We start from the raw sequence: 22,731 nt of genomic DNA on the forward strand, positions 1-22,731 counted from the left end.
GAAGAGGAGCCATACTGGGAGTAAGCAACTGCACAGTAAATCTAGAATGTTCTCAGGAAATTCTCAGAAGTAAGTATCTCCTAAATGAGCTGGAAACTCTTATCATTGTGTCCGGAAGGTTCAGCGGAAGCCCTTCTCATGCACGAGCCACTGGCAGCTCCAGGAAGAACGGCCATCAGCTGAGGATTGCTGGAGAAAGGACTTCGGAGACTTAGAACCCAGGCTTGTTGTCAGGAGGGCAGGTCGAGGGCAGATACACGTGCCATCCGTGTGCTCTGCAGCTGGCACGCCTGGACACCAAGGACCAGGTGGTATGCCAGGCAGCAGGGCCAGAGGGCCACTCCCCCCAGGACACCAGGGACGGCCTCCCAGCCGGAGGTCACGGCTCCTTCCTAAGGTGGAGTTTCTCCACGCCACCCAAGTCACCCGTCCAGCTTTGGAAGCGAATGGGTACCTCCACCTGGACCTCTTGCACGTGGCTCCGTGGGTCTGGGACGGGGACCGGATGTCGCTCATCAAGGTTCAGTGACAGTTTTTCTTAACAGCTGCACCCGCCACCTGGGGACTCTCCCAGGCCAGGAAATGAATCTGAGCCACAGCTGCGACCTCAGCAATGCTAGATCCTTAATCCACTGCACCAGCTCGGGCATCGAACAGGCACCTCTGCAGCAACCTGGGCCGTTGCAGTCGGATTCTTAACCCACTGCACCATGGTGCGCACTCCTCAGTGGCAATTGTGATGCCAAGTTTCAGACAACTACCCTGAGGCTTGCAGTTCTAGCAGGACGTCATGTATTTAAAATGAAAACAAAAACAAGCTTCGAATGGATCGAAGGTAGTCGTGATTCGCGGAGGAGGGAGGGAGGGATGAAATGCTTGTAGGTTAGGAAATCAAGCTATGATCAAAAATGAAATTACCGGTTCCCGACATCAGGGTCCCTAGAATGCCCTGGGCAACTTGTTTAAATGCAGATTCTTCACCACACTTGAGCAAATTCTGATTCTGTAGATCTGGTTCAATGTCAGGAATCTGATGTCTAAATGCTTCCCAGCTGATTCCTGTGCCAATGGTCCAGGGCTTATCCGCAGTCTTTAAAAATCAGACTTAAGCATTTTCCTGGTTTTCAAACTATCAGAGAAGGAAGATGTCTATATTCTGAATATACTCCGCGGGAAAGCTTTCCTCCTCCTTTGGGTTAATTTTATATTGCATTCGAGGAAAGCCTTGCAATCCACTGAAATAAGGCCCACAACTAGGTCATTGTGGCGCGGCCCACAGGGACAGTAATCCACTAGATTTTGTGTCTGCACTGATGCTCCCAGGCATTTTTAAGCTCGGTCCCTGCTGGGTAAGTTCGTATGCTGGTTTAGATGAGAACTTAGAACTCCGAAGTTCTAATGTCTGAGTCCAAATGGTCATTACCAGTTCTTCAGCGTTTGCATCCCAGCAAACTCTGTGGTGGGTTGGCCAAGCCTGCTGAGAACACTTGAGCCCCTCCTGACTTACGGCGGAAACATCCCGGAGCAGGCCTTCGGAGTGGCTGGGAGGCATGGCCCTGCCCTCACTGAGATACCCACTCAGTAGCTTCTGGAATCTCTTTGTCATTTTCCTGAGCTGTGGCTGGAAAGGTTTGGAGCGGGCTAATCAGCATTATCAGGAAGTACAAGACGCAGACTTTTTTCTCAGGGATTTTCGACTCTGAGCTAAGATCACACATGTGAAGCCATTGTGAATAATTTACAATGGAAGTACAAGCACCTACGAAAACCGGAGGGACGGCTAAATGGCTTGGAACAGAGATTTCATCGTATGTGGAGTCCACAATGCAGGAAAGATGACTAAAAGCTGGCTCATTCAGGAAACTCCCTGAAGGAGGTGCGGCTGCCTGTGCCGTCTGTTCTGTGTGAGCTGTTCAGCACATTCACGGCCCGGACGGGTGAGTCTAACAATTCCGAGGACCGAGTCTGCGAATGAGCTACTGACCACCCCCGCCCTGGGCGCCGAGACTTCTGCCGTTGACATGTGTCTCATCTCACGGCGGGGGTATTTCTGATGTTCTCGGTGTTGGACGTGTTGAGTCACTTGCTTTTGACTAAGGACCAGAGCTTCCCGGCGGGCGAGCGGGCGGGCGGGCCAAGCCTCGCAGGCCTCCCCATCGTCTCTGGGCGTTCGGCGCCCGTTCTCCGTCTCCGAAACCCTGTGGGTCTTTCCAGGCTCCCTACTTTCGACGTTGAACACCATCAGAAGTAGAGTCGAGTCCGCATGTTCCTGTCAAGTGTTTGGTGTTTTTTGTTTGTTTGTTTCACTTTCTGCTCTATTTTTTGCCATGTTTTATGTTTTTGTGTTAACCTGTCAAATGTTAAGTAATGAGTATGCCTTCTTTTGTCATGAAGGCTTTGAACCCATTAGACCAGCTGGTGTGGAGGGGTCAGGGTGACCAGGTGGGGGAGCTGCGTGAGTAATGGGGGGAGGCGGGAGAGCCATCCGGGCCCCCTCTGACTCAGGTCTGTCCTCTGATTCAGGGTTCCTGGCGAGGAGAAGAACCAAGAGGAGAGAAAGCGGAGCACATGAGACTCAGAAGGATGCAGCAACAGGCCGACCTCACATGCTCGGCGTCCATCAGGTTAGGCTGGACCGCGACTCAAAGCGCCTTCTGACACCACGTTCTATGGCTCTCGCCGGTAGAGGTCTGTCCTTGTGGTCTCCCAGTCTTGAATGCGTGCATCTCATCTGGATGAGCCCCCAGCTGGACACACACTGTTGTTCATCACAAGTCTGTCTAAAATAGCAAGTTATGTGTGGCTGCCTAAGAGGTAACCCCAGACATCGTATCTCAAAGCCGTAATGATTTATTTATTCAAAACTCTTCCATGTGAGCTGGATTTAGTTGGGCGGGCAGTTCCCTTGCTGGTCTCGCCAGAGGTCCTTTATGTGGCTGTTTGAGCACGTGGTCAGGGCTCTCAGATCTTCAGGGGCCTCTCTCAGAGGTCCAGCTATTTGTGAAAGCCATGGGCACTCTGGTTTGTATATAAGTGGCATTTCCATCGGGATGGCACAGATTTTATAAGGGATGGCACCATGATTCCAAGAGAATAAGCCCCAGTGCTCCAGTGCTTATCTGGTAGTAGTTTGCTTTGCATTTTCCAATGGGCCATTGAGCAGAGCAGCTCCTGGTCAGGAGAGTTGCCCGTGTCCTATGTCCTAATCCCGCAAACCTGTGAATTTGCTGCCGTCCATGGCAGAAGGGACCTCAGAGCTGTACGTGGTTCAGTTAAGGATGTTGACGTGGACTCTCTGGGTGGCCTGAGGTGATCATGAGCGAGAGGACCAGAGGTGACAGTCAGGACCTGGTGACCAAGCAGAGGCTGGAGGGACGCAGCCTTGGCTCCAGGAAAGGAAGGGGCCTCCAGAGGCTGGAAAATATAGAGATTCTCCCTAGAACCTCCAGGAGGATCTCAGTTCTGCCACATTCCCATTTCAGCCCTGCAAGACCAATTTGGGACTTCTGACCTTGAGAACTGGAAAATAATGTATTTGGTTTTTGTGTTTTTCCGCACCTGCAGCACATGGAGGTTCCCAGGCCGGGGACTGAATCTGAGACCTTGCTGCACCTGCAGAAACACTTTAAACCCACTGGGATCCTTTAACCCGCTGCACTGGGCCAGAGATCAAACCTGAGCCACTGCAGTCAGATTCCCAACTCCCTGAGCCACAGCGGGAACTCCTATATCTGGCTCTTTTAAGCCACTAAGCTGGTGGTAATCAGCCTAGTTAAGAAAAGAATGCACACATCCTTTATCCCAACCCAGGGTCAGCTCTGGAGGGGCACCCTCGAGATGTGATTTGATTTCATGGAAAACAAAAAGAAACTTTTGTTTGTTTGTTTGTCTTTTGTCTTTTTAGGGCCGTACCCTCGGCATATGGAGGTTCCCAGGCGAGGGGTCTCATCAGAGCTGTTGCTGCCGGCCTACACCAGAGCCACAGCAATGCCAGGTCCGAGCTGCGTCTGCCACCTACACCACAGCTCACCGCAACGCCGGATCCGTAACCCACTGAGCAAGGCCAGGGATCGCACCCACAACCTCATGTTTCCTCATCAGATTCGTTTCCGCTGCTCCACGTCGGGAACTCCAGGAAATGTATTTTAGTTCTCCGCGTCGTCGCTGCAAGCTAACATTAAGGGCCCTTTACTTGCCTGCTCTCACCGTTGGCTTTGACATGCCTGCTCTTGCCACGAAGACACGCAGCCGCCCAGCCCCACTCTCCTCTGGGGCCGCGAGCCGGAGGGAACAACAGGGAGTTACGAATCTGGTGCAGGAGTGAGCAGGCCCTGGCCCAGGCTCCAGAAGGAGGCGAGAGGCAGATGGAGGCGCTCCCTGCTTGTCAACCGGACTCGAATCTGGAACGCTTGGCGTTTGGGGGGTGGAACGTGGTCCTCTTCCGTCCAAGAGTATTAGTCTTGCACCAGGAAGCCCGGGTCACTTGGGGAGGGACTGGAAGGGCTTTTGCTGTGGCTTCTCAGGCCAACGGCCTCCTCCACGCTCCGATGTGCCCGCGGCCTCCGCCTCAAAGGAAGCATCCGAGGCGCCACAACCGAAGCTCTGGCATTTGACACCCCTGCCGTCCCCTCGGGGGTCACAGCCACCCACCTGTGGGGCTGAGCCCGTGGTGGTGAGTGGGGCAGAGGCAGGGGCGCCCGTATTCCTTCTCACCTGGGCTCCCCTGTGCTCAGCTCCCATAGCAGGTGGCAGTGAAGGGAAAGACCCGGGGCCCCCACACCTCATCTTTCTCCTCTGAAGAGGGAGAGCACATGCGGATCGCCCGCCCCTGGGATGGAGGGAGCTGGAGAAGAAAGTTCCATCTCCTGGAGGAAACTGCTTCCAGGGGTCGGACTGAAGCATTGCTGCTCCCATCGGGACTGTCGCCTCTCCCCCAGCCGGGGAGCGACGCGGAAGCCCAGGTCTCTCTCACGTCACTGAACCAGAGTCTGGACTCAAACACTATCCCTGGTGGTTCTTCTCCAACCGTGAAGCTTGAGATGCTGCGTCTGTAGAGCCCAAAGGAGCTCACGTCCTGGTGACTAGCATCACAGGGGAGGGGAAGAAAGGACACAGACAGAAAGGTATGGCACGATTTCATCCTTACGTAACGCGGGGCCTGAAACTGATGGGTTAGAAAGCAAGTGGACAGCCAGTCCCGACTCGGTGTGTCTGCACGTTGGAATTTCTGCTCAGATCGGCTGAAGCCACGGCGGACCCACCGACAAGCAGGGAAGTGAGACGGAAGCAGAGATGCGGATTTCACTCTGCGGATCCGTGTTCCTGTCGATGAGTTTAGTAGCCGGGCATGAGCCCCGGGCCTCCCACCTCCCCTTTGTGACCTCAGAATACAGCTTCCGGCCGACTTTCTCCCCCAGCCGAGATCTCACTCTTGTGCCTCAGCTTGGTCATCGTGGTGGAAAGAGGTTAATTTAACTGATATTTGAATGTTTTTTTGATATTTGAATTTTTGAGCAAATTCCATGGTAGCAGTTTGGCTATTTTCGAAGCCAAGAGGGGGCCCTCTTTCTGGATGTAGGCAGCACAAAAGCAAGCACAGAGTCGCTTTAGAGAATATGCAGAGAAAGCTTGATTTAATGTCCAGCATCTCAGGCTTTGATGTCCGCTCCAAACTCCAAGCCGTGTTGGCCCGGAAGGCTGGCTTCCGCAGCCGGGCAGCTTCGCTTGTCTCAGTTTCATCCTGCGGCAGAACTTACAGCAACTCCGTGGCTCCACACAGTCTTCTTCAGCTGTTCTGTGCCACAGAAATAGGCTGGCTCCCCCGAGGGCACCTGGTCCAGCCTGGGAGCTGGGGCTGGGCGGCTGGACCCTCCATGGCTGCTGCCCAGCGTGGCCCGGCGGTAACACGCTTGTAATGACGCATCGCTAGACGCGCGCTTTAAAAATACACACAGGAAAACCACATCATCCATTGTCCCAGTTTAGCTTTTGCTCAAAGGAAAGTAGTATTTTCAATCTTTTCAGCAAAAAGCATCCATTTCAGGGCTCGATAAAACATATTCTTGAGGCTCTGGAATGTTCTGTCTTATCCGACAGCCTCTGGTGCGTCGTCCTCCGCCTTTGTCTCGGGCCCCAGAGAACTTGGGATACTTTCTCTGCAGCAGAGGTTCTTGGAGGGTCGGTTCTCTGCTGTTTAAAAGCCCTGGAACAAAGCCAGTGTGTGGTGGGTTCTTCACTGAAACATGACGTGAGGTCCAGGGACTGCGTGGCCCATGGGCACGTGAATGTCTCGCTGTTTGCGTTTATGTCACGTGGTACGTGCCCACAGAAGGGTCTCGTTCTCCAGCTGTGATCTTCTCTGGTTCTGAACAAGGGTTTTCACAACGCGGGAGCAACTTTCCCAGATTGAGAAAAAAGGGTCCCATGAGAGATGAATCCCTAAGCCTCATTGTCTTGAAGATGTTATAAGAACAAAGATGCCCTTGATAGGTCCTTGCTGGGTGCTAATTTCAAGCAATTTGATTTATGAAAAGTTGAGACTTAGAGAAAATATTTTATTTTATTCACTTTGTCTTTTTAGGGCCGCACCTGGGGCATGTGGAAGTTCCCCGACGAGGGGTTGAATTGAAGCTGCAGCTGCCAGCCTACACCACAGCCAGAGCTACAAGCCACGGCAGCTGCCAGATCTATCCGAGCCACATCTGCGACATACACCACGGCTCATGGCAAGCCGGATTGTTAACCCACTGAGCAAGGCCAGGGATAGAACCCATGTCCTCATGGATACTAGTCAGGTTCATTCCTGCTGAGTCGCGACAGGAACTCCAAGAGAAAACATTTTAAATACAAGACATCCATTTTAGACAAATTGAAAGAAGCACATAAAAGAGATTTTAAATGACCCATCACCTGTATCCAAGCACTGAACACCCTTGACCCACCTGGGTATTTCTTTCCAGTCCTAAAATATGGGCATATTTACACAGTTTTGGTTATGCAGAAACACCATTTCCCAAAAAGCTGTCTTCCTGAGGACGTTTTACCAGGATAAAGGTCAAGTTCGGAACCTAAAGAAGCCAAGGTGTGTCTGCGAAACGCTAAGCGAGTCTCCTTTCCAGGGCTGTCTTTTTTGCCTTCTTAAGTGGGCATCCCCAGAGCGGAAGGCGGGGGTAAAGAGACGACTGGCCTGGTGACGATGGCGCAGGCGGCCTCGCAGCTCAGGGAAGACGCCACCTGCTTCAGCTTATTCATGAGTAGCGCCCCGTCTCACGCTCAGAGGGGTTCCTGTCCAGCAGTGAGAGATGTGCCCCCCCCATATCATAAAGGGCAGCCTGCTTTTAGTGCATCCACACACTCGGTGTGGGAAATGAACTGTTCACCAGAGTATTGGATTTGCTTTTCCAGGAAAACAATCCTTTCCTCCTGTACAAATCTCGCTGGTGGTCTCTTGGCCAGACTGTCACTTATAATTGCTGCTCCTTAGAGCCCAAGAGTGATTTAGTCCACTTTGCTCCGCAGTGGGGGGTGGGCTGGGGGGGTGGGCCTTCACCCTCTTTTAATCTGGAACAGCCTTTTTAGGGGTGGGCAGGCGGGGGAGGGGAGATGCCGCAGGGTCCACCCTGAGCGTGGACAGCGCTCGGCCTGTGCCGGAAGGTCACCTATCAAGGCTGCTCGGTGGGCTCGGCCTCCTGGGGCAGCTCTTATTTTTGTCTCCACTTTACAGTTTTTATGGATCCAGCCCAGGGAAATGAGCCGGAAAATCCTAGGGTTCTTGTGTTTTTGTTATGAATTCTGTTCCTGGGAGTCTGCAACTAGGTGCGAAAAAAGTTGCTCTGACTTGACGCGACTTGAACGTTGAGTTTGGAGGTCCCCACGTGGGGGCAGATATTTTCCTGGTGAGCAGCTAGAGCAGGAAGACGGCAGAAAGCTTGTGTGAACTCCCAGAAAAGCAAAAGACGGAAGGGGGCAGCGGGGAGGGCCGAGCCACGGCCGGCGGCCTCCCTCTGCGTCTGGGAGAGGCCGGGCCGTGCACTCGGGGTTGTTTGAGAGTCACCTGCTGCTTCCTTGTCCCCACCCCCCTGCAGGGGCGACGCCTCCCTGGCGAGGGAGGTGCCTGCAGCACGGACAGGGCGTCCTCAGCTGGAGCGCCCCGGGGACCTGCGCCTCCGTGGCCTCTCCCCAGGTCCGCTTCTGCGCGGCTCTCCCGCCGTCTCTGGGTCTCAGGCCTTGAGCTCATCGAGGTCAGCGGGGAATCGCATCTGATGGCAGTGTGACCCCGCGCCCAGCGTGACTCCCTCCGTGTACTCACTTTCGTTCCGGCGTCTCTTTGGCCGGTGCGGGCTCACCTGCTGTTTAACACCGAGACCTTGAGCGTCGCCCTGAACGAACGCTCCTCCCGCCAGTCGGTCGTGGGGCCTCAGCAGGGTGTCGATCGCGTTTACGCGCTTCTGGACGTTTGCCTGCCTGCTCCCTCGGGCCTTTGCTTTTTCACTCACGGTGGCTGTTACAGGCCGTGTCCACGGTTTGGAGCCCCCGTCCCAGTAGATGGCATGAGGAGGTGAGCCTCTGGGAGGTGATTAGGTTGAGAGGAGGTGGCGTGGGGGGACGGGATGGGAGCCCTTCTACGATGAGCGTCCTCCCTGTCTGTGCCAGGCCGCACCCTGCAGAAAAGCCAGGTGAGCACACGTCCAGCAGGCAGCTGTCTGCAAGCCAGGAGGGCGGCTTGCGGGAGGCATCACACTGGCCGGCAGCCTGATCTTGGGCTCCCCAGCCTTTGGACCAGTGAGGAGTAAATGTCTGTGGTTTCTGTCCCCTGGTCTGTGGCATCCTTGTTGTAGCAGCTGAAGCTGGCTGAGACGGTGACTTTACAAAGATTGATCTGTGCTGCTGTGTGAGATCTCACTTTAATGCTCTAGAATGTTCCATTGTGTGTTTACGTCTTCACTGATTTCCCATTCTGGGGAGAGGTATTTGGTAATTAAGGAAAGGGCTGTTGTCAGCATATGGTCTGACCTTGGAGAGACACGTCTTTGGGTCCACCCCCAGGCACGGGGTCACTGGCTCTTGGGGTTCGAAGAGGTTCAGTCTCACAAGATAATGCTGAACCGTTTTCCGTGTAGTTGCGGTCGCTGCAGTCCCACTAGGGATCGTAATGACCCCGCTGATCCGCGTCCTTCCGCCTTGGTCCTGTCGGACTTCTTTTTTTTTTTTTTTTTTTTGTCTTTTTGTCTTTTGTTGTTGTTGTTGTTGCTATTTCTTGGGCCGCTCCCGCGGCATATGGAGGTTCCCAGGCTAGGGGTTGAATCGGAGCTGTAGCCACCGGCCTACGCCAGAGGCACAGCAACGCAGGATCCGAGCCGCGTCTGCAACCTACACCACAGCTCACAGCAACGCCGCCGGATCGTTAACCCACTGAGCAAGGGCAGGGACCGAACCCTCAACCTCATGGTTCCTAGTCGGATTCGTTAACCACTGCGCCACGACGGGAACTCCGTGTCGGACTTCTTAATCTTCTTCAGACTAAAGAGAGTTTAAGACGACACGCTATTTTATTTCCATTTGCATGTCTTTGATTAGTGGCTTTGCATGTCTTTTCAGGTTTGCTCCCCAGAAGTGTTTCTTTAGCTGTGAAACACTTTTTTCACACTTGCTTTTCTTGTGTTTTGTTCAATTTTCTCGCGTGTAATCTTTTTTCCTGTTCCTTTAGGAAAGTGTGTTTGTGGTTGTTTTTTGCACATTCTTGATACTACTTTGCTGGTTTTTAAGCACTGCAAATATTTCTCCCCAGTCTGTAGCTTGCTTTTTGCCTCATTTAAGATATTTTTGATAAACAGATGAAAAAATTTCCTTAGTATAGTCAAATGTATAATTCTTTTTTTGTTATGGTTGGCATTTTTGGTGTCACGTTTAAAAATTATTTCTCTGCCCTGGGGTAATAAAGCTGTTCCTTTGTATTTTATTCTAAAAGTTTTAAAGTTTTACTTTTGACATTTAAGTTCTTAATCCATCTGGAGCTGATTTTTGTGCATGGTAAGAAGTAGGAAATCCATTTTCATTTTTTTCCATGTGAACCAATTTTTCCAGCACCATTTATTGAACTATATTTTCCCTTTATCAGTTTCACAGTAGCTTCACAAAAAAAGTCAAGAAAAATTCCCAAGAGTTTCTTATGATACAAATTCTAAGTACAATGTATCATTTCGAATCAGTATGTCCACGGTAAGAAGTCAGGAAGTTCACGGCCATTTCATCACAGCAAACGTGTGGATTAGGGGTGATGTTTATCGCCTTTTTATAGAGACGTCGAGCAGGATTAAGAACTGTTAGATGGATGTTATGACTGCAGTAAAGGATGTTAAGTGTTTCCCGCGGTCCCGGGTCGGACTGGGCGTGGAGCAGGGATGCTGGCCCAGGCCTGGCCGTCTGGGCTCTCAGGGCTTCATACGAAGGGTAGTACATGGGGGCCAGCTGTTCTCTGGCTTCCTTAACAGTCAAATGAAGAACTGGCCCGCTTGGAAGAGGGGGGGGGCGTGTGGCCTTGTCCTTGTCCTTGGAAAGTGACCTATCCTTCTTTCCCACCAGGCTCAGTTTCTCTCTTTGCTCCCCAGCCCCGGGCATACACTCCTGGAAGACACGCTTCCTCCCGGCCGAAACAGGTGGATTGGAGGGTGGGGCTCCAAGCCCAAGGTCGAGGAGACTGAGCCCCGAGCAGGCACCGCCCCTCTGCTCCCACGGTGCGTGGGAGGCCCAGAAAGCTGGGAACAAGCATCCGTGGCAAAGAGCTTCTTAAGTGGGACACATGCATTTAAAAGTTTCTGAGTGGATTTTAGAATATCCATGAATCCTCTAAAACTATAGGGCTGATGTTCTCCAAATATGCATTTGTTTCTGGAAAGGAGTTCCCAGCCTTGTTCAGATAATCGAGTGGGTTCATGATCCACAAAGGATTAAAAACCAAAAGGAGACGCAAGAAGCCTCCTGTAACCCAGGCATCATTTCTGCTCCACGCCTGGCCTGGCCAGGAAGGCTGTCTGTCGCCTTGTCTGGGATGCTGGTTTCCTTATTTGGATCAAGATAGTGAATTACAGCTGAGGACCAGATTCTGGGGCCCAGCTATAGAATCATATTCCTTTTTTTTTTTTTTTTTATGTCTGTGCCCATGGCATGTGGAAATTCCCAGGCCAGGGGTCAAACCCATGCCACAGCAGTGACCCGAGGCCTACAGTGATGATGCCAGATCCTTAACCCACTAAGCTACCAGGAAACTCCCTTTCGAATCATATTCCAGGTGAGTTGTAAGCAGGAGAACAGGCCCGGATCGGGAGGAGTCAGGGAGGGCCGTGGTCACCAATCCGTAAGGGGGCGGGCTCCCAGCTCAGCTGTGCTGTTCCAGGGTCACACCAGTTGTCCCCCCCCGCCTCCCCTCCAGGTATCGGCTTGCCTCGGAGGGTGTTCAGCAGTGGCAAAAAGACATTCAAACAAAACACTGAAAATTCCTCAGTTTCCTCAAGGGTACAACATGAACTTGTTTGAAATATTCAAATATGGAAGAGGAACAACTAATTTAGGTTCAAAACCAACCATATTTTCTATTTGGAGAGGATAATTCAGCATCGAATGACCCCACCGGAGTATTCACGTAAAGAAATGAGTCAACATTTTAGGGGGTTTTCACATCTTTTAATTTACTTAAGTTTGCCTTTCTAAAAGACAGGATACAAACAGGCAAGGTATTTTATGTAGAATAGTAATCGCGTAGATCAGAATAAAAATCCAACGTGTGATGAAGATAAATTATGGGAAACTTAATTTTTGATTTTCCCTAAAATTAACAGGAAAGGATCTGTTCGATTAGCAATTTTTCATTAAAAACTTAAAAAAAATAAGTCCAGTTGATCTTTGTTTGACACTGACATTTATCTTCCTAACTTTTACTTCAGAGCCGAAGGGGAAAAAGCAGCTGTCGTGCATGAGTTTTGCCTCTGCTGTTATTAAAAGGAGGGAAAGCCTGCCCCAGGCTGAGATGCCGTTTACCACGTTAAAGGCTAAAGCCAATTGTCACGTCCAAGTTATAAAGCCCGTATGAAAACAGCAACTTATAATGGAAATCTGGACCCACCAAGCTCTGGTAAGGCAACACGCTTCAACAACAATAACGATAATCATAAGTCTGGTTTTTCTGTGTTCAAACTCGGACCACATTCTTGCTGGGAGGAAAATCAATTTATATTTCCAGGGAGGAATTCCAAAGTAGAATTGGGTATTTATCATGACTGAACTGAGCTGACAACCCCTTCTCGTTCTGTTTTGCAGATTTTCTGCATGTTTACATTTTAAAGTTAATGACTTCATGGAAAGGACCTCGTATCAGAATTGACCTTTCCTCTTATTCCTAAAGAAAGTTACCCCTGTTCTAATTAAAGGAAGGTATGACTGCAATGCATTTTATTAAATATTCCATTAGAAAAACACTTTCTTTCATAGCAAAGTATGCACTTGCTCTCGTCTTGGCATTTTCCTCTTAGCTGCCGTCATTCGATTGAAGCATTTCCTTTGATATGCCTGCCAAATATTTTTGCCCAATACCACAATAACAATGCAGCAATGCAGGAGTGATTTATCCTAGTGCGTTTACAACGGCTGAGCCTGCGTGGAACGTTCTGGACTTCAAACAGAAGGTTTGCTTTTCTCTCTTAAATTGCAAGGAGGCTGTCCAACAGCAGGCTGTGCCCGGCTGACCTTCCCTGCTCGTGGCAACACCACCAAGGGATTAATTGGTTACTTTGATGAGAAAAAGACACTAAAACACAAACATCTGTGCACACGCCCGTCCCTGGATGCCCAGATATGTACAAACACACCCACGTGTATGTATATTAATCACGTTCCCCTCGATCCTATTAAGAGTTCTATTATGGACACATTTTTTTACTAAGGAAACAAAAGCATTGTTTCTTTGCTTAATGTTCAAAAAAAACCATGAATGTATTTCTACTATAAATTAACATAGGCATGTCCTGCTTGGGTTGCCTAACTATCAGACTTCACCTGAAATAACCAAAATGAATGTACTTTCAAATTTGTCTCTCGCTTTACTTCTGTGTGTGGCTTTTTAAAAAGATCCACAACAAAGGGGAAAAAATGCTTGTAGGCTGCAGTGCCAGAGGCCGAATGCTTATTTAGAAAGGTCGCTGCATCCAAAGGACAGATTGCCAGTTCTTTTGAGCTTTCCTTGCTCGCCCCTTCTATGGACACAGAAAGAAGCACAAGGACAGTCTGGGAGGCGAAGGTGGGACCACCCAGGGCAAAGCCCGCGCAGCGGCCAGTGACCTCCTGCTCTGCACACAGCGAGGGGGGGGGGGGACATCCAGGCCCAGTCCCCCCGGAGCCCTCAAGGATTCCTCCTTCATCTTGTTCTTTAGACGCTTCAAAGATGCATAAGCGGCTGATTGTTTTCCAAACAAAGCGAGCCCTGGCTGGGCCAGGCCCTCCCGAGCCCCCAGCCGGCCTGCGCTGACCTCCTCCTCCCACTCCACTTGCCCTGTTTCTGGAGAACGATGATCTGTTTTCTTTTCTGAACGATCTGTCAGGAAAGCGGACGCCATGAATATTCAGTCCCCAATCGGGGACTCCTGAGAGATAAAAGCAGCAAGCGCAGCACTGGCTGGCTCCGTGCCCCAGTGCGGGGCCGCGAGACAGACCCCGCCCTGGACCACGCGCGCTGTACGCGGGGGCAGCGACCTGGCGGCTCCTCGTTCCCTTTGATCCACCAGGGCCGCCGGGCTGTGCGGGCAGGGCCAGCCCAGCGATGTCTGGTAGTGACATTAGCTGCAATCCTGGCAATTAGGGATTTCAAACCTTCCACATTTTTCCAGACTGTTTTCATGGAATTGCTGAAAATTTTGCTTGTACCCACGTCTGTGCTGGTTGTGTCACTTGCCTCCCAGCTTAACTGGTGGACCTCATTGTGCAGGACTGGTTAAGTTGGGGTGAAAAACACAACTACTCACAGATAGGGGGTCAGGAGAGGTGGGATGAGGTGGGAAGCAGAGCGCCCAATGGACACAGAGTGACACGGGACATCTAGATGGGCAAGTCTCCTGCAGAGGGCCATTCACGGAGCCCACAGGATTTCCCGAGCGCCTCGCGTTGGTCAGACACGGAACTAAATGCTGGAAATTCCCAAGACCAGTAGGGCAGAGCTGCCATCCTTAGTTAGACTCTGAGGCAGGAGCAGGCCCACAAACAAGCAGGTTGTACCCTTGAGGCGACTGACTTAGCCCTTTTATCACCAGGCCTGGCACGTGTCCTCAAGAAATATTTGTTGATTTGACTAAAAGATCATAAAACACACTGGGGTCTTTAGCAGGCAACTCATACATGTAAAGTCCCTAAATAGGTCAGTATTTGTTTTGCATTTTTTTCCATGTATGTGGTTTTTTTTAACTCCCCGCCACCTACCACATCAGTAACTTCACTGAGGCCGACACTATGTTAATACTCGTCTGAGGGCGACGTGGAGAAGACAGGGCATGGGAGTAAAGGTTATTACAGCCTGAGAGGGAAAGAAACCTTCCCATTTCATAGTCTGTGTTTAAAAGTCACGTGCACTTTATGAACGGGACCATTTTAATCTTAATATAAATGATAACATTTACAAATGCTCAGTGATCCCTGCAGCATCGCCTTGAGTCCTTCGATTTGGGAAACGAGGCTGAAGTGAAGTGTGGGAACAGCAAATATTTGTGACTCAGGCTCTGGGCGGTTGCTCATGTGGGATTTGGCCACAACCCTTTATGAGCCAAACGCATCATCTCCCACCATACCTGGGACGCATGATCCTGACGCCCTCAGGCCCCAGGGCTGCACACAGGCTGCCAGGCCCGTGCCTGGCGAGGCATGCTGTCCAGACCATGACAGCAGGTCTGCGCTCACAGAGGGCAGGGGCGCTGATCCAGGGCTGGGCCTCCTCAGGTCCACCCCCATCCTTGTCTTTGGTCTGCTCTGTATTCAGGGTCTTCTCTCTGCTCCTTTGCCAACTGGTGTCCCCTGGTTTGTGACACGGAAGCAGGGGTGTGAGCCTGAAGGCTGGGGAGAAGGGAGCATATGGGGCACAGGCCCCTGGTCCTGTTCTGGGCTTCTCAGAAGCGGGGTCTCCTCTGTAGCCGAGCCTGCAGCCAGGAGGTCTGGGGCCCACCCCTTCCTCTTCTGCCAGTCTCTGGACTGGGGTGGCTTCCTGTGGCCCCTGCTGTCCTTCTAGGCTCCCAGCTTTACAGCTCCTTCTCCACGTTAAGCTCTTCATGTGGAAGTGCCCGGCTTGTGCTCTCTCTCCTGGCTGGACGCTGACCAACAGAAGGGCTGCTGTGTAAAACCTTGGACACTGACCAACAGAAGGGGTGCTCAGCAAATCCTTGCTGATTATGAACGGTTTACTCCAGGGTTTTGCCAAATTTCCAATTAATTTATTTCATGCACACTCTTCCAATCCATGAGAATGTTTTTGTAACAGTACCACAAAACTGCTGTATCACTCTCCCCATATAGAACACGGTAAAATGAGCAGCCTTTGATAAGCATTGGCATCAGTCTGTCTGAGCTGCTGTAACAAGCAGACAGGGCAGTTTCAACAACAGAAGTGTATTTCCGCACAGTTCTGGGGACTGGAAGCCCACCATCCGGGGCCGCCGACTTGGTGTCTGGTGAGGACTTCCTCCTGGGCTGTGTGCTCGCTGGGGCCGTCCTTGGTGCAGCTGTGTGGAAAGAAGGGAGTGAGCTATCAGATTCTCTTTTTAATTTATGAATTTAATTACATTCATAGGTGTACAGCAATCATCACAACCAAATTTTATGCAGCATTTCCATCCCAAAGCCCCAGAGCATCCCCCATCCCCAACCGGTCTCATTTGGAAACCAGAGGTTTTCAAAGTCTGTGAGGCAGTATCTGTTACGAGGGCACCAGTCCACTCAGATCAGGGCCCCATTCCAATGACCTCTCTTAGCAGAATCACTTCCTTCCTCCAAATACAGCCACATGGGTGGCAGGGGGAAGAGCTTCCATTATGAGGTTTGTGGGGATACAGACATTCCATCTATAAGAGCATTCATTCGGAAAAGCTATTCATTCAGGAAGTTATTTTATCCAAAGAGTTTATTCCTTTTACATTAAAAAAAAAAAAAGCAAAAAGCAAAATATCTGCAGCATTTTGGATGCATCTGGCAAAAAGGAAAGGTAGCCTTTTAGGCCAACAGATTTCTCCTCTGGTATATGTTGCAATTAATGACACTTACGATACATAAAAATTATAAATAATTTCATTTTATTTTTTATTTTTATTTTTTTATTTTGCTTTTTAGGGCCACACCCACAGCATATGGAAGTTCCTGGGTTCGGGGTCAAATAGAGCTGGAGCTGGCAGCCTACGCTACAGCCACAGCCACGTGGGATCCGAGCCCCATCTGCGACCTACACCACAGCTCACAGCCACGCTGCATCCTTAGCCTACCAAACAATGCCAGGGATTAAACCTGCATCCTCATGGATACCAGTCAGGTTCGCAACCCACTGAGCCACAGTGGGAACTCCAGTTTCCTCATTTAAGAGATTTGATGTGAAACAATCAGAGGAAAAATAGTAAGAATGATAGAGAATCTGGACAGTACAGTACGCCAAATCGATCCTTTCGTTATTGACAGAACACATTCTTTTCAGGTGCCAAAGACGTAGGTACCAAGATCAACCACATGCAGGGATATAATCAGATCTCAATAACTTTCAAAAGATTGAATCCTTATAGATATATTCTCCTACTATAGTGAGGATTAAATAAGAAACCAATATCTGTCAGATAATATCTATCAAGTCTCTAAATACTGGGACAGTAAAGAGTAACGTCTAAGTAAATTATTGGCCAAAGGAGGCAGCATAGAGAAACTTTAAAAGATTCCAAACTCAGAGATACTAAAACATATCAAAATTGATGTGATCCAGGTAAAGCAATCCTTATAGGGAAATCTGTAGCTTTGAGCACCCATTTCAAAAAAAAATAAAATGTTTTAAAATCAATTCAGTCCAATTTTGAACTTAAAGAAGAGTAAAATAAACAGCAGTAAAGAGAATGGAAAAAAAATAGTAGAAATCAGAGTAGAAATCAATGCAGTAAAAGTCATACAAAAAATTAACAAATCCAAGTTGTATTTTGGTAAAGATCAATACAGGAGATCTCTAGCAAGATTAGTCAATGGGAAAAAAATATATACAACCTCTAGGTGCAGGGGAAAAACCTGAGGATTTTTCCAACATTAAAAGAATAAAAAGAATATCATAAGCAACTTTATTCAATAATATAATAACTTTGTACAAAAGGATACATTTCTTAAAAGACAAAACTTACCAAAATTGACTCAAAAATAAACAGATCTAAGTAGCCCTCTGTTTACTAAAGAAATTGAATACTCTAAAACTTCTCACCAAGAAAACTTCAAACCCACATTTTTTTTTTTTTTAGGTTAAGGAATAAAAAATGGTAACTTTGTACAAACTCATCCCACTTTATTTCCCTGATACTCAGACAAAATTAAACCACTAAAACAAATGAAGAACAGAACAATCCTCATACCTGAGGGTATAAAATTCCTCAAACAGAATGTTAGTAAATCTTATTCAGGATTGTATAAAAAAATACCCCACATCCAGACCAAGAGTTTATTCCAGAAATGCAGGGGTGATTCAGAATTGGCCATTAACTATATGAGTCAACCAACAGATGCAGAAAATGCATTAGACATACTTCAGTAACCACTCATGATAACATTTCTCAGGAATCTAGGCATCAAAGGAAATTTCCTAAAAGTGATAAAAGGCAACCATGAAAGAGCCTACTGTAAACATCATGCATAATGTGCAAAGACTAAGTTTCTTTTTCCTTTAAGATCGAAGAAAAGCCAGCATTTTACTCTTTGTCCTCACCAATGCAATAAAACAAGAAAAAGAAACGGAAAGCATGACGAATGGAAAGAAAGACGCAAAACTCCTACTTTTGAAAAGACTTGATTATCTAAACAGAAAGTCCTAAGAAACTTATTAAAAAGCTACCAGAATTAAATGGATTAGGCATGGATATGAGAAACAAAATCAATGACAGAAATCAGCTAAATTTATATTACTAGTGACAAAAATTTTGACAAATATGCTTTTTTAAGTGTTATTCATTATAGCGTCAAAAAGCATGAAATACTTCACAATAAATTTAAATAAACCTATGTGAAAGCTCAATAGAAAAAACTACAAAATACTGGTGAGATGAAGATCTAAATAAATAAAAGAATAAAAGAGATGTAACGTTTTCATGGTTTGAAATACTCAAGATTGTTAAGGCAGCAGTTGCCCCCAATTTAATCTATAGATTTAATATTATTCCAGATAAAATCCCACTAACCTTTTGGACTCAATGATAACATTTATAAAGAATGCTAAAGACCTAAAATAGCCAAAATTATTTTGAAAAATTTGAACAACGCTGGAGAATCTGCAGTATTTAATTTTAAAACAATATAAAACTTCAGAATCAGAACTTTGTTCTGATTTCTGTAAGAAACACTAGCCCAAGTGGCTGCTGGGCACTTGCTAGGTGAGATGTGCTGACCAGCTAGTATAAATATGCATTGGATTTTCAAGAGCATGTGAAAAAGGAAAGTAAAGTTTCAGACTGATAATTTCTATATTGACTGCAGGATAAAATGACAATATTTTATCACATTAGGCTAAATAAAACATTTTACTGAAATTAATTTCATCAGTTTCTTTTTGCTTTTTAAGGAGGCTACTAGACAATGTCAAATTATATAGGAGACGAACATCTGTGCTTTGTGTTACAGTTTCATGGGATGGTAGTGGAATAGTCAAATCTCTGGTCAATCGATTTTCCAAAAGTCACTAAGATAATCCCACTGGGAAAAGACAGAATTTTCCACAAATGATGCTGAGCAACTGGATATATGTGGTTCAAGTAAAGGACTCTCAATCTCAAACCATAATCAAAATTTGATTTTTAACCTATCATTTTTATTTTTATTTTTTATATAGTTGATCTACATGGTGTGTGTGTGTGTGTGTGTGTGTGTGTGTGTGTGTGTGTGTGTGTGTATGATTGGGTCAAAATTTAATTTGTCCAGAGCTACAATTTACACATAAGTCTGAGAAAGCTTTCAGGGGAGAAAAATAGAAGTCTTTGCCACCTTTGTGTAGTAAAAACTACACAAAATGACAAATGGCAAAAAAAAACAACAACCCAAAACTTGCTAAATTGGATTTCATTAAAATAAAAACCCTCTGTTTTTTATTTTGTAAATAAATTTTATTGGCGTCTAGGTAACTTCCAATGCTGTGTTAGTTTTCGGTGTACAGCACAGAGAATCTGCCAGACACGCGCACGTATCTCCATTCCTTCTCCGATTCTCGCCCTCATGGGCTGTCTCGGAGCACTGAGTAGGTCTCCCTGGGCTGCCCAGCAGGTCCTTATTACTGCCTGACTTCGCAGGCAGTCGTGCGTACCTGCCGATGCCAGCCTCCCAAGCCGTCCCTCCCCCAGTTTCCCCTTTGGTCAACATCAGTTTGGCTTGGACATCTTTGAGTCTGGTTCTGTTTTGTGAATAAGTACTTTTGTATCATTTTAAATTAAATTCCACATATTAGTGACCTCATAGGAAAACCTTCTGTTCTTTAAAGGGTGCTGTTAAGAAAAGGAAAAGGCAAGTTATGGACCGAAAGGAAACGCTATCAGTGCAGAGGTCTGACAAAGGACTTGTATTTAGCACAGATAAGGAACTCCTAAAGTCAATAATAAAAAGACAAACAACCGGAGTTCCCATCGTGGCTCAGTGGTTAACGAACCGGACTAGCATCCATGAGGTTGCAGGTTTGGTCCCTGGCCTCACTCAGTGGGTTAAGGATCTGGCGTTGCTGTGAGCTGTGGTGTAGGTCACAGACATGGCTCAGATCTGGCATTGCTGTGGCTTTGGTGTAGGCCGGTGGCAATAGCTCCAACTGGACCCCTAGCCTGGGAACCTCCATATGCCGTGGGTGCGGCTCTAAAAAGACAAAAAAAAAAAAAAAAAAAAAAAAAAAGAAACAGTCAGATAAAAATAGGAAAATAAGAGTTGAGTAGACTCTTCCAAAAGAAAATATATAAATGGCCAGTTAAGTATGTAAAAAAGACACTCAACATCACTGGTCTTCATGGGACAGTAAGTTAAGCCACAGTGAGGTAAAGAACCCTTAGAATGACTGAAATAAAAATGACTAATGGATAACACCACACACCACAAGTGTGGAGCCACTGGAATGCTCTCACACTGCGGTGAAGGCGTAAAATGAAAGAGCACAGCCACTTTTTGACCAATGTGACAGCTTCTTACAACTGCTCCTCCACTCCTTATACTTACCCAAGAGAAAGGGAAATTAGTCCACGCAAAGAACAGTGTGCGAACATTTACAACAGCTTCCTTCCTGAGCCTGGAAGGAGTATAAATGCCCATGAAAAGGTGAAACATGAACTGATAAGTGACGCTGCTTGCACAGAGGAATATGACTCAGCACAAAGCAGTGAGACAGTGCTGACACGTGGTGCTCTGTACGGGTGGATCCCAAAACGATGTCCTGCGTGACAGAGAGAAGACGCGTTCTGATTCCTCTTGCGTGGAGCAGTCCAATCTGCAGGGCTGATTCCCAGTTGGAGAAATCAGAGGTCTGGCTGCCTAAGCCGGACGGGCTGAACACCAGAACTTGACACAGGAGTTCGGGAGCGGCGGGACTCTTTCACATCTTGTTTGAGATGGTAACTACGGTGCTGCAGAGACCTCCAAAACTCATTTGACTGTACCCTCAAAACGAGTGCATTTAATTGAATAGAACTCATTTTAATATAGTGAGTTATGTGTGCGCGTGCGAAGCAGATTAGAAAAGTATTTTTTATTCATTACGCACTGTGGCAAAGTGTTAAAATGTCCGAGGAGGCACTTTCAGACACTGCCTCAGCTCTGCTCATGACTGATCACGAGTATGGGATTAGGAGGGTAACCAAGGAATCGATTTCTTTTTTTCTAGAACCGATTTATTTGAAGCAAAAAATACTTGCCTTTAAATATCGCCTCGTTTATGAATCCTACACTGTTTGTAAATATTTTATTTCCTAAGAGTTTCAAGAGCCAAAGGAAACCTCCTAGAGTAAAATGAAGGGCCCTGACATTTGCAGCCATTCCCTTTAAGGTCAGCTTACTGAAAATACGTGACAGAAAGCTGATTTTGCTTCCTCAACAAGGCAGATGTCTTAATACTTTTTCTTCTATCAGCACAGATCCCTTTACAAAACTAACACCTTCCTCTAGGGAAATGGTTACATATTGAAAATAATTCAGTAGCCTTTCTTAGTTTCTTTCTGTGTTTGATCATGGACTGTTGTTTGTTTTGGTTTTGTTGTTCTGGTTTCTGATCTAAGACCCTCCAACCTGTGCTCTGCTTTCCCCAGATGGAGCTGTGCACACACACAAATGTACGAGGCTGGAGAGATGTCACTGGGTTGCCCTTGAGAGGCGCTTCAGTTCAAAGAGCGAAATGGGAGCAGGCACAGGGGAAACTCCAGCCCGCAAGGAAGAGAGCTGTGGTGCCCAGCAGTGCCCCATCCAGCTCTGCCCCACCGAGGCGGCTGCTCCCCTTGAACCTGCGTGTCTGTGGCAGGGACCAGGCAAGACCTGGCGACCTCACTCCCACCCGCTCCCCTGCCTCCTCTCCCTGGCTGTGCAAAGCCATCTGCCCAGCTCTTAGAACGATGTTTTACAAGCCTCCAGCCCAAGTTCTCTGCTTGGCTCTGGAGCCCTTGCATCACTGGGTTTTTTGTTTGTTTTTCATCCAGAAAACCCTCTTTAAGCTAGGCATTCCTTCATTTGGATGTCAGTGAGAGGAGAAGGCCAACTCGAGGAGAAAGGCATTTTACTAGCAAGTGTTCAAGGATGGCAACCATGGAAGAGCCTGGAGGGCCAGGGTCTGTGTGAGCACCCTTGCATCCCTGCCCCCGACCCGCCCGGAGGGTGCTATTAACAGTGCTCTCCTTTGAACCCTGAACAGCCAGCAGCTCTTGGGCAGGTAGCAGACACATTCTTTCGCCCTGAACCTAACCATTCTGTGGGAGTGCAAGTGCCACAATGACTTTTAATGGCTTTCTGGAAGTTTCTATAGAGTTAAATGTACACTTACCATGCAGTGCAACAACTCCCCACCTAGGCATTAACCCAAGAGAAATGATGACATGTGTATGAAAAGACTTCTATGTGAATGATCACAGAGGCTCCATAAATTATAGCTCCAACCTGGAAAGAAGCCAAATGCCCATCACCTGGAAAGCGGAGAAACAAGTTGTGCCATATTCATTCAATGGAATCCTATTCAGCAATTAAAAGGAATAAACCACTGATACACTCAGCATCATGGATGTCAAAAACATTATGCTGAGCAAACCAGGCCAAACAGAAGAGAGTGTCACACATCCTGTAGGATTCCATTTATTCTAAACTCCCAGGAAAGCATTTAATTTTTAGCAATGGAATGTCATTGTCTGAGCCCAGGGGTGGGGGAGAAATTGACTGTTGAACAGATGAGGAATATTTTGGCAATGATGGAAGTGCCCTGGTCTGACTGCAGTGGTGGTTACATGTGTATAAACATTTGTCGAAACTGATTAT

The 22,731-nt window shown here is 47.8% G+C and overlaps 2 long non-coding RNA genes across 4 annotated transcripts in view; both read left to right on the plus strand.

Moving 5' to 3' along the window:
* The window catches only part of LOC102157477 (uncharacterized), a 94,172-nt gene extending 91,305 nt beyond the window's left edge, over positions 1-2,867 (plus strand). For both annotated transcript variants that reach the window (XR_014818959.1, XR_014818956.1), the window contains one exon: positions 2,524-2,867. This is a non-coding gene — a long non-coding RNA (uncharacterized LOC102157477). The remainder of the gene's footprint in view (positions 1-2,523) is intronic.
* Positions 2,868-11,939: 9,072 nt separating this feature from the next.
* Positions 11,940-21,656, plus strand: LOC146398460 (uncharacterized). Of its 2 annotated transcripts, none has more exons than XR_014818963.1 (3): positions 11,940-12,127; positions 12,313-12,426; positions 12,525-12,677. It is a non-coding gene; the product is annotated as an uncharacterized LOC146398460 (long non-coding RNA). The 2 variants fall into 2 exon arrangements; XR_014818962.1 differs by lacking the exon at positions 12,525-12,677 and adding an exon at positions 21,522-21,656 and having other exon boundaries at positions 12,013-12,127.
* The last annotated feature ends 1,075 nt before the right edge of the window (positions 21,657-22,731 follow it).

Source organism: Sus scrofa, chromosome 11 (assembly GCF_054392235.1).
Source record: "Sus scrofa isolate SSC_HxYL_T2T_F1_AM1 chromosome 11, Sscrofa_HxYL_maternal_Yorkshire_Landrace_v2.0, whole genome shotgun sequence".
Classification (NCBI taxonomy): Eukaryota; Metazoa; Chordata; class Mammalia; order Artiodactyla; family Suidae; genus Sus; species Sus scrofa.